General features: G+C 40.9%; 1 protein-coding gene and 1 long non-coding RNA gene across 15 annotated transcripts in view; one reads left to right on the forward strand and one right to left on the reverse strand.

The window, feature by feature from the left end:
* Positions 1-12,609, reverse strand: part of ZNF521 (zinc finger protein 521) — a 230,057-nt gene that overhangs the window by 29,635 nt on the left and 187,813 nt on the right. The gene's annotated exons all lie outside the window — the stretch shown is intronic.
* LOC135309440 (uncharacterized) lies at positions 337-4,220 on the forward strand. The gene is made up of 2 exons (XR_010369713.1): positions 337-777; positions 3,779-4,220. It is a non-coding gene; the product is annotated as an uncharacterized LOC135309440 (long non-coding RNA).

Here is a 12,609-nt window from a genome sequence, read left to right on the forward strand (position 1 = left end):
ATGTTTAAGAATAGTCAAAGCTTGACGGGGCATTAAAAACACAGATTTTCCACTTATAATTAGCACTATGCAGGAATGCAGAGCATTAGCCTTCAGTAGGAAATGATGACTATGACCTGAAACATAATTTCTTAGCAGAGCCACCCAGTCACGACATTTGCAAAACAGCACGTGAGGAATTTAATGCTGATCACACATCGTCCTGTCTACCATGGGTAAGAACTGTGAATGCTGTTTTTGGCACTCTGGCTGAGGTGGAGTTTCTTGTAACCGGCGTGAGAAGGGTGGGTAGTTTATACCCTCACATCACTCCTACTCCACATTCCACATTCCACAGTCCTGTGGGCATACATGAAACCTTTTGCAAGCTGCAGGATTTCAGACCTCTCTTTCTGACAATCCTGGATTTTTTCCCTCTTTATTTGCATTTCTCCTCTGAACAGCCCAGAGCAGTCCCCATGCGCCTTCTGACGCAGCTTTCCCGTCCACGTCCTGCGGCTTTAAAACCCTTCCCGCTCCCTGCCGCCTGTTCCTCTGCTTCCTCCCATTGTCCTCCAAGGCCGGCTGGTGCCTGGCACCAGGTTCCCTTCCTGAGGGTGCTGCAGGATTCATCCACTCCGCCATGAGGGCAGTCAGCGGCTGTCCTACTTAGAAACAGTTGCTAGGTAAGAAGTGGCTTCCAGCCCTGCTGCAGAGGCCTCAATTCCCACAGCGCCGCTTAGAAAAGGTCCTTCTGTATGTCACCGGTGTGCTACACGAGTAGCATTGATCTCACAGGTAAATACTGTATCTGATTATTAAAAAACAAGCAGGAATGGAGCGCTAGGTGACTGGTGCAGCTCCCTGCCATTTCTCAGTTGGGAAGGAACGATTTAGGAGAACGCCCTGCCCATGCTGAACACCTAAATGCCAGGCTGCCAACCTCCTGCTGGACACAGCGGTGCCAGCAGTGACAAGCATTCACGAAGGATGGTGGGAGCACAGACAATGTTTTGCATCCCACACGACAATCCTTTCCACTGGTGTAAAGAGAACACGACATGCTGCTCCTGTGGCTGAGTGAGAGCACGTTCCTGCCCCAAATGACCCTTAGTGACTTACAAGAATTGAAAAAAATGTCAGTGGTAGCCCCCAGCTTTCACTTCTTGTAAGTCCAAAAGCTAAATTTAGCCTTTGTGTAAGTCATGGCATCTCTAGCCACAGGAGGGGAATTAGTGTGAGCAAAGCCAGGCCATGGTGGCCATTCTGCAGGTGGAACTACTGAAAATCACCATTGTGTGGTTTCCATGAGGTGTCAGAGGTCGGCACAATAAAAAGGGGCAGATGAAACCCAACAAAGACAAAGGTTTACACAAAATTACATCTCTCCCATGAAGACACAGCAAACTGCAAACTTCCTTTCCTTTTCTACTCACTCCTTCCTGAAAGAAGTGTTCAACGTTCCTGACTACCTCTGTTGCATCTGTGTAAAGCCTTATAAAACAAGGGCCTGATTACCCTTGTGAAATCATCGCTCAGGCCTGCTACTTAGGCTAAGTAGAAGGGAACCATAGGAGGGTGACTCAGTTGGAATAGGGGTAGAGAGACGTGAGAGACGTGAGAGACGTGAGAGACGTGAGAGACGTGTTGCGTGACTGCCACATGTCCACATCGTGGTGTATGGTGGTTGGTTCACTTGGGCTTGTTGTGCCTTAAAACTATGTAAACTGGTAACGGGCTAACTGCTTAAAAAGGCCTGGTTTTTGCAATAAAGGGCTCTCCTTTGCACCTGCCTGGGGATGCTGTGTTGCTCTGTATCGTCACATACATGCTTCAGAGCTTTTAGAGGGTGTGAAATGGAAGGCCTGCTCTGAGTGTCAGCTGAAAATTGTTGGTGGTCCTGGCAATCCACTGCCCACAGACTGTTGCTGCTGAAGTGCCTGTCTCTGTTACCTACATGAGACAGAAGAACTTGACTCTCAGCCTGCCAGTCCCGTCACCAATTTATAGCTGGCTCCACTGAGGACAGCTGTCAACACAAGCTCAGGCAAAGGCTCAGGTCAATCTCAGCTGTTTTGACACCATGGCCTCTCTGGAGAGACTGGAATATGGTGGCAACCGAGCACAGGCTGCTGAGGTACACATCCTACCCAGCCACATACACTGGTAGTCAGGTACAATGGCTGATAAAATCCTTTGCAGAAGACTTCCAGGGGAAGGTTAAGGGTGGGTGACACTTTCTCATCTTGTAGGTGGCACCTTTTGTAACTCTTCATTAAAAAAAAAAAAGTTTGTCAAATATATGCTAATTACTTCAATAGCAGGGAAAATTTTAGTGGATTATCAAGAGTTGCCTGGCATTTGGCATTTTCCACCACCACTGACAAACCCTTCCAATGTGTTCTGCCTTTGCTACCTTTGCTGAGAGAGGACAAGTACAGCCCATGCAAGCACCACCAAGGGGAGCATGAAGGAAAAGAACCTGGCACACTCCAGTCTGTAGATCTAAGAGACACAGACATATCCTCCAAGGCAGGTTGTAAGCGGTGTACTTCCAACAGGCAGCAACTCACAGCTGTGGGCAAAGCTGCAGAACAGCGTCCTGAAAAGAGGAGGAGGGCTCAACAAATCTTATATAAATGCCTCTTCTTTCCTGAACTTGCTAATTAGTTGTGAGGACTGTACAGACTGATTTTCTCCTATATGCATATCTTTGCCATGGTCATTATTGAACAGATACCTCTGGAGATGGTGAAATTTCCCCACAATGGGCAGTTGTGCCCACAAGATAGGAAGCCTGTAAGGTGAAGTTTCTTCATCAACCTGTTTGTGCTGATACACAAGTCAAAGCAATTAGGACAAAGGGAGCTCCATCTCAGGATCTTCCACAAGTCAAGGTGAAGATAATCAATGACAATTCTCAAATCACAGAGTTACTGTTGGCAAAGTGTAAATGAACCATCATTCTTGAGCATGGGAACACAGAACAGGGAGTTCTTCAAACATTCCAAGGAAGAAAGACTCCCGAAAAAGAAATATTTTTTAATGATGCCACAGAAAACAGAGAAGGCTTTTTCTTGTCTTTCCATTATCTTAGTTGATGAAGGAAAAAGTAGGAAGAAAGGCATGCAATCCTGATGCCGAAGCAAAACTAATTTTTTACACAAAAATTGTACTTGCTCAAGAAGAACTGGACCCCATTAAATATGACCCCTATTGTATTTCCCATATTACTCAGATCCAAGGTGACTTCCTGGTCACAAATATCAAAATAACTTTGATTATTTCTAGGTTGCAAATGTGATTTTCCTAAAGGCTTATAAACAGGGTTTGAAAAATCCCCTCAACCACTCGCCTGGGGCAGATAAAAACCTTCCTCAGGCAAGAGACATCAATTTGTGCAGAATCTAAGTTTCTCTTAAAAATGAAATGCTTTTAGTCTCCAAGTTCTAAAGACCATATTTAAAATAAGACTGCATTTGTATAATTAACAGAATAATATATTTCCTAAGTCCCACTGTTTTCACCCATTTTGTGCACATCACCAGCTTTGTAACATCCTTGGAACAAAGGACAAGGTTCCAGCCCTTGAATTCAAGAATGTGAGATGAACCATTATTTAAATTTAAGGAAGACAGCGAAGGGTACAGAACTGGCAGAAGAGTCAGGAGTGCTGGCTTCCATTCCAAACTCCAACACTGACATACTCTTATCACCTTGGGCATGCAGTGTGGCCTGTGTTTCTCAGACTACCCATCTTTAAGGAAGAGGTGCTAATTTTTAATTTCTGCTTTAACAGGCTGACCTAATTACTATCCCGTAAGACTTTTAATACAACCAAGATAGTGGAGCTGAAGAAGAGTCCAAGACTATCTACCTTACCCAGAAGACCCAGAATCACTGCCATCTGCATCAGAAAGGGTTTAAGATTGTATTTCTTGACACACAACTTGCCTGGATCACACAGAACTGTGGAAGGATGAGGGAACAAGGATTTGTCCCTGTTCTCCACTCTCCCTAGACAATGTAAAAGCATGGCCAGCCTTTTATCTCCCACTGGCATGAAAGAGCCAGGATGTGGCAAATCTTGCAAAGGTGCCAGATGTGGAAAGAGCATGCAAAAGGCTCTGTTTATGCAGTGGCCCCTGTCTAGCTCTCCAGGTTTAGCAAACAATTTGATAGGGTGCTATGGAAGTGCAAAATATGATATCATTAATAAATAAAGGGCCAGTGAAATGTCACATTTTCAGTTTTCATTTGGGATAAAACTGAAATGGAATTGAGTGTCAGATACAGTCCAAAGGGCTCTCCTTCCCTGCAGAACAGAGCTGCTGCTCTTTGCTCTTATTCAGGCAGAAAAAAAAACCAAAAAAATTTTTAAAAAAGTGCTGAGCAGCTTTAAAAAATTCAATCAAAATAATCTGCTCTTTGGAAAGGTGGCGGCTGACAGTAATTGGAAAATACTGTCTGACTCATTTATTAAAGTGAGATTCAGAGTCAATTGATTTAATAACCATTAGAATATTCTATTAAGGATATAATAGGTTGGCACAGCCCTATTTTTTATTAAGAGTTATAGGTAAGAAATAAGCAATGCTATGGAATTTTAGACAACTGCTGTATGGATTAGACTAAAAATATGGCTTGCAAAATAGGTATAAAAGCAGCAAGTATCAGGAGGAGGAATAGGAAAGTACATTACAGTGCAAATGAGTTAGCTGAAGGATGAAAAAGAAATGAACCTTTAATATAAAGCCTGCACTTTTCCAAATCTAACAGAAAACTATGCACTGCATTCCCTGGTGTGGTACATCGTAAAACAAGTCAGCACGTCCTTCACATTATAGGCCCAACAACGCCATGAGGAAGGCAAGAACAAAGTACCCACTGTACAGCACAGAACTGGTGCTGACTGTTGCCCTTACGTGGTTGGGATAGGAGCTTGGACATGGTTAAGACCTTGCAAGATGGATGGGAATGGTTTACCCACTGCTCGTAGTCAAATGAGTTTGATGCATGCAGAATTTCTGCATGAGTAAATTGCTTTCCATTTGTAATCTTTATTCAGATAGTGGAAAAATGTAAACATTAATCAATTCCAAATAAATGCATTTAATATTCATATATAAATGTTTAATATTTACACAAATATTAAATGTTTCAATGCAGGCAGGTAGATTTTAATTGAGGTGCAGCCCATTACCTCAGCAACTAATTTGACAACCAGCAATAAAAGCAAATATAATCAGTCTTCGTGCTGAGCATTTGGGGATCCTCTTTGCATTGGCTACCCATGTACTGCGGAGTTACTGAGCAACTTGTACAGCAGGCAGGATGCTCCCACTTGCACCTGCCCCAGAGCCAGTGCTCTGAATGATCCAGCCCAATCTGTGTTACCAACTCAAGGCACAACTTTTTCATTTCATGGAAGGCCCTGACATTTTAATATACACTTTAAACAAGTGGAACTCTTTAAGCAGCGTCTAGACTCATGTTTCTGCTTCTTGCTCTTCAATAAAAACAAAACTAGAGCAGCTACAAGCAAATGTTCACTGGCTGACTTACATGCAGCTGTTAAGTCAGTAACCACTGGGGGCCCTCTTATATTGTCTGATCAACACTACAGCCATTACCCAGCACCAATTTGTAACAGTTTATAAGTCTTTCTCTTATTCATCCTAGAGATTGTCCAGCAGGGTCCTTGTGCCTTCTACTCTGAGTAAATCTATAGGCAAAGGTCCTAGGATGATGATGTGCTGCTGGTAAATCATCACGAGGCTGAGTCCATGCTCAAAATCATCCGCTAAGAAGTCATGTAAAATCTGCCCTCCACACACAACACAGGAAAGAAATGGCCTGCAGACCCCGTAATTTTATTTTTTTTTTTAGGTCTAAAACATGCACAGCTCCCACACTCAATGTATTTTCTTTGTAATTTTTTACCAAGCAAACCATGACCCTAAACCAATTTCTCCTGCTTCACATTGCTAATTCTGCAGCACACATTTATAAGCCAGAGATCTGAGGAGTAAGGAAGCAATGCCATGGATGACAGCTAACCCCTTGGCTACAACATCTCACATGGAAAACAGGGGAAAACACTATACAACACTGTAATTTCCAGAGTGTACAGCCATTCATGCTTCCTAGCTTACAGTGCTGTGCCTACCTGCATCTTTTAAATTCTACTGGTCACATACCTCCACAACCATCAGCCTCCCTGTGCCACTTCAGACAACCTCATTCCTGCTCAAAATTTGGTCTTAGGGCCTACTGTGGCAAGTATGTGCATGACATGTACCTTCACATGCTAAAGAACAAATAACAGATCTTCCAAGCCTGGAAGCTGAAATGGAGCAGTACCTTAAGTCTCCAGCACCCCGTTCATAATTTCTCCCTGATAGCACTAATGCTTCTGCCATTTTCAATTCCTCAAACATTATCAGAACCCCTCAAATGAGAAACATGATACACCACAGTGTTAATTTTGGAAACTGACATGAAAAACATGGAAATATAGTGATAAAGGAGGAGACAGTAAAGGCAAAGCATACAGGTGGCATTTTCAGCAGGAAGAAATATACAGCCAGAATTTACAGCCATGAGAAGAGAACAACCTGTCATAGAAAAACAGCTTTTGCTTAAGTCCTAACTATGGCTCAGTCCTGGTGAGACAGGATGGAGGATTGGATGGAAAGACAGAAGTACACCTATGTTTCTCCTGGACTGTCCAGGGCAAGTCTCCACGTTAGGAAACAGGAGAGCAGGGGAAGGAAAATCTCCTTCCTCACTCACCCTCTAGGCACAGTTATCCTTCACACCTTCCCTCTTGTACCACATACTACTGCCCATGTAGATGCCTGCATGCTGGTCTGTGTTTCTCCTTAATACCACTTTTAACCAAAATCATGATGTTAGTTGAAGAAACCCAAAACATCAGGCTGCACCCCAAGCAATGTCTTTCCCCTTGCCTTTTTTTTTTTTTTTTTCAGTTCAGAATGATTTTTGGGTAAGACTCTGCCCATGCCAAGGAAAGTTGGTAGACAAGATCCTTGCAACAATCTTAAGCTCTTGAGTCACACTGCCTTGGAGGATACTGGTCTTCAGCAGGAGGAAGAGGAAGAGAGCTGCACTGTGCTGCTGAGGCCAGGCTACGCTGACTCCCAGCAGCACTGGGAAGGAAGCTTTATTCAACAAGCAGGAAATAAATCCTACAGCCTTCTGCAATGTACTGCTAAAGCTACAGCAAAGGGTGCTGATCGATGGAGTGACAAAGAGCTGGGATCCACCTCCTCAATTAAAGCAAAAGTTCATCTCTCCAGGGACAGATTTTGAAATTAGATCTACTTAAGGGAAAGCCAGTCTACTGCATCTTTCATTCCACTGTATTTTTGTCTGAAGCAAGGGATGCATTTCACTTCACCAACTGTTCACTTTTTTGCTTGGTTGCACTCACTTTGGCTGCTTGTAAGTGAACTCTTCTTACCACATGTGCCTTGTATGTTCTATTAAAGCCACAAATTGTCTGGCTTCACTGAGGCTGGATGAAAATAAAAGAAGGGCAACTGGCAGGGTCTATTTCTTAATAAGTGTCATGTATTCAGAACAAGTAAGAATGATTTAAATACAGCAAGTCCCCTCTCCATCAAACAGCATTTTCTGCACAACTGGCAACCAGGAGAGAGTTCAGGAATTCTGCAAGTGTTATTCACCAGCTGATGGGACATGCATAATTTGCTACTCCCTGTCTGTAACTGCACCAGAAAAAGGTATTAAAATTCATTCAGAAAAAAAGTCTGTGTTGCATCACATAGCTACACACATTACAAGGTTACACTCCATCATCGCAATAAAATCCCATGTGATAGAGCTTATTTTGGAAACAATTTTGCTATGGGATATAAAAAGAAATTTAAACCAGTAGGAATAAGCTGAGTGGTATGAGTTATTTGTAGATAGATGATCCAGCTCAATATTTACCTTTTCAAATAGCTCTTAGTGAGCACTGATTAAAAACTTGGTGACTGATCCTCTAAATGCTGGCATAACTAGCTCAGGAGAGCAGGCCTTCCATCCTTCTAGACTCCTGCCTGGACTTTTTGTGGGACAAAATTCTGCTGAGGTGCAAGGTTAAGCCCTCCATCCTCTCCGTACACTGTGAGATACAGATTATTATCTGAATTTTACATATAAAGAAACCATACCCCAAAGCTGCATCCCAAACAGAGAATGAAAACACTCTTACTAAATTAATGGTGGAGGAATCAGACCCTGCTTCATCTACTAACCATTATGAATGGAGTGTTAGAATTGAGTTTTTCTCTGCTCTCTTCTGTGAGTTAAGAGCCTATTTCCAGAAAAAAACTCTTGGACCAAATCTTCTTTAGTAAAGTCAAACTACAATTTGAATGGCTCAGAGGTTGTCTGAGCTAAGTAGATATTAATGATTTAATCAAAATGTAGGGGGAAAAAATAATAAAAGTGTCACATTTGTATTCAGAAGAACTAAGCACAGTAAAAAAATAAGTAAAACCTTTTTGCTTTTTTCATTAATTCAATTTAAAAAAAATTATTCAATTTCAGTATTTTTGTTCACTGTGGAGGCTACAGTTTTGTTTTCTTGTTCTTTCTGGTTGGAGAACTAGATTTCTCTATTATTTGTTGCTACATGCCTACTAGTAAAGCCTACTCATCTGGTCTTCTGGAAGACACTGGTCAAAGTACAGGTATATCTACTTTTAAGTTCTGCACAAAGAAAACACGAATTTTTAAGGTAGAGGAGGATATTTCATGTTGCATAAACTAAATAAAAGCTGTTCTCAATTTAGTGGTACTGAGAAAACATCTCACATGGAGACAATCAAAGTGTCAATATTAATTCTACACTACAGTGGACCAGCAGTAGAAATGTTGTTTCATACACAAGTCTCATCAGGTATTTCTTTTGTTCTGAATATACAAAAAGGGTCAGAACTGCCTTCTTTCTTTTGGCATGAAGCTATTAGAAGTCTGGAAGATAAAGTCTGTAAATGCTGAAATGCTGTTTATCCACAAAGAATTGCCTGCTTATTTTTAAAAGATAGGAAAGAAGAAAGAAAAATGGAAAAAAATAGTAGGATAGGGCTTTCCTGTTATATTGGATATTTGACTCAAGAGCATGAAGAAATAGCAGTCCCTTTCATATTTCCTAATACATCAGATAACATTGATATTTTGTTTTCAAAATCTTAATGCTATTATATCAGTCAAACATTATTTGGCATCTTTTTACATAGGTGAGGGACACTGGGGAATGAGCAGCAATTGCTGTGATTTTGATCCAGCTCTTTAACTCATTTAGGTATGTATAAGCTTTCTGCTTTCTTTCCCCTTAACCTCCATTTCCTCATCCCCAGCCCTCAGAAAAACCAGAGAGGAAGAAGAGGTTCAGGCTGTGAAGGCCCTCAGGTCCATGCTGATAACTGGGCATTTAATTAGATTATTTTCATGTGAGCTAACTGCTTTGCCTGTTAGGGAAGATTTCCTTGTACAGCAATGTATTAAAATGATAAAGCTCAATTTAATATAAAGAATTATTTATACTGCTCATCTGATTTAGTTTGCTGTTTTATTTAGGAAATCATGAGAACGTTCAATTTTAATTTGAGCTAACCTTTCCCTATGTTTCTCTTTGATTCTTCTATAAAGCAAGCAAGCAGCTTTGGGCCCACATATCAAAAAAGGACCAGACTTAATTCTAAACCTGCTCCACTCTCCTTCCCGCTTTCTCTGCTGGTACTAAGACTTCACACTGAGCTGAACAAACAGCTTTTGGAATTTTTTTATTGAAAGTTCTTCATTTGTGGATAAGAGAATAATGAGGGCCAATTAGTTATTCATTCTCTATCAGTTACATGTTTGGGGGTTGGCTTTATTTTCCCAAATTCTAAATGCCTCTGTTAACAGATTTATTCCAACCCTTGATCAAATCTAATTCCTCAGTGAAGCAAAGACACCGTTTCCCACCACGCTAGCAACTGAGGAGTGGTGCCTAAGAACACAGCTGCTCCTCCAGTGAACTTTGATGTGACAGAATGGCAAAGTTCTGAACTTCAAATAATAAGGGAAAAAGAGCAAAGACATCAGAGTAGAAGAAATAGAGAAGAGTTGGCTAAAAAGAGATGTATCAGACAGATAAAGATTGGTTGGGGAAGGAGAACAAATGTAGTGGCAACAATAAACAAAAAAAGGAGGTAGACTGAAAAGACGAGTGGAGCTGAAGTGGTGAGCAGAAGCAGGACAAGGGCATGAAACCTGTGTGAAAAGGCACAGCAAAGTCTCAATTTAACCTTCACTTGAAGTTCACTGAAGAAATGCAGAGTAGCATACACTTCCAGGCAGAGCTTGTGTAATTTAGTGCAGCTTCTGTGGCAATAATGATAGATGTATTTTTACATCCAAATGTCTCAAGCCAACAAAGTCACCGGTATATAATTAATAACAATAAGCAATTAAAAAGAACAGTCGGTTACAAATATCAAGCACCAAACGTGGTGAAAAAAGACAGGACTATTATGAGAAAAATAAAAGTATAGGCTGTCAGGTCAGTGTATAGCCTCTCCAGATAAAAGTTATAGAGCTGGAGAAAAATGTGGCCTGACATTAAATGACTATGAGGTGATTAACGTCAGTGAGAAACCAAAAAACACTTGTAAAGCTCTGAGGAAATCTGAAACATGGTATGAAAACCATGCCTGTAACAGCAAGAGATAGGTGGCTGACCACTGTAAGACATTAGCCTTTTACTAAGACATACTCTAATAAATAACTGACAAGACTGCATTTTCTGGCTGAAATATTCTCCAAAAGGCCCACTGAGTTTTTATGGTATGTGTCAGTTCATTCAAACAAGAAAAGGTAGGAAAAAACCAGAGGAACTCAGGAAGAAAAGGAGGAAAACCCAGTCCAACCCCACATGTAATGCTGTGTGTACATGCACAAGGTGCCTAGCAGTCTCTGAAACCAAATTTATTTAAGCCATGTGCTGCAGGATGGGTAGGATGGGTTAAAAACCATGAGATTTAACTCAGTGTACGGCTGGAAGTCTGCACTGAGCAGTGTCCCCTCAGAGGGTTTCTCTGTAACGGGGAAAGTGAGAATTTCAATTTTTTTTTAAATGAAGACTGAGATTTTGATGCAGCACTGCCATTTCAGGGACTCAGGTTGAACAAGAAGTACTGAACATTGTGAGACTTGTGATCAAATTGTGAAACTGTGAAACCTAATTTACCCAAATGAAATGGGGGACACAAAATTAATTCAGATAAATGAGGATTTTGAATAAGCAAGGGACTATTTAGTGCTTTTAACACACATCCTGGGACATAACCTCATTACAGATCAGGAGTGTTGTGCTGTGAGTTTGTGTCAGAGTGGAAGTGTCACTGACACAACAAATAAAACCAAAAATATCCTACTCCCTGATTGCATATTTTGTGTTTCCATACACACGCTACACGAGCCTGAAGAATAATTAACACTGCTGAGAAGAAGCAGCAACAGTGGATGAGTCTCACTACAGCAGACCTCTCATCATAGCAGAAATACAAATGTACTAGTTATCGTAACTGTGTTATGTTAAGTAGACCTTTGCCCCACATTATTGTAAGTTAGAGGAGGGAAAAGGGAAAAGGAAGATGATATCAGCATTCTTGATGATATTTTATTTATCTACACATACTGTTGACACAGTTGAAGAATAAGCAGAAGAATGGAAGGAGACACACAAAACACTTGCAGGCACAGATTTATTTTTTTTCCTTCATTTCGTCAGGGACAAAAAAGCCAGTGAAGACAGCCATCTCTTTTACAGAGCAATCTGAGGCATTAAAGCCCCCCCAAAAAAGAAAAAAAATTGAAATTGTTTCTACAACTAACTTGTAAAGATGCTTATAAAGCTTATAAAGATGTTGTGGACATTTTTGTTGTGGGTAAGTTTTTAATTTCTTAACTTTATGAAACCATTTTACCAAGACCTGAGCACGCTCATTTAAGCTGTCATTTAAATATTGCATACCCTGACTTTTTGTAATAAAGGCCAGCTCCAAAGAATTTTTTTTTTTGCATTGTAATGATATTTTCCAATCTTGTAATGATGTTAAGAAACAAAAGCATTTCTTAACATAATGGTACTAGATATGCATTTAACTTGCCTTGCCTTGTCTTTTTTTTTTTTTTTTAAGCTGGAGGGCCATAATTTGGAAACCCTGATGCTGTTTAAAACAAAGCATCTTCATCAGAAACCTCACAGGCAGCAAGTTTCTCTACTTACTCGGCATGTTATGCTTACTTGTCAGTCTTTCTCCAAACAAAGTGGGGAAAACAAGCATATGAGATGCAAAGATGTAAAGCAGATAGAATATATCCCCCAGCCCCTTCAACTGCTTCCTTCACCTCACTCAAGAAGCAATTTTAAATGTATTAAACCTGGAGGTGAGCAGAAGGATTTAACACTAGGCAGGATTTGAACAACAGAAAATAAGGTCAAGGAGGAGTATTACCCCTCTAGTCATATTTGGAAAAACAGGGGCGTTTTAGAAGTAAGAAAAACAACAGGGCAAAGTCACTTGCTGTGCTCTGCATCACTCTGAC

The sequence above is a fragment of the Passer domesticus genome, chromosome 1 (genome assembly GCF_036417665.1).
Source record: "Passer domesticus isolate bPasDom1 chromosome 1, bPasDom1.hap1, whole genome shotgun sequence".
Taxonomy (NCBI): domain Eukaryota; kingdom Metazoa; phylum Chordata; class Aves; order Passeriformes; family Passeridae; genus Passer; species Passer domesticus.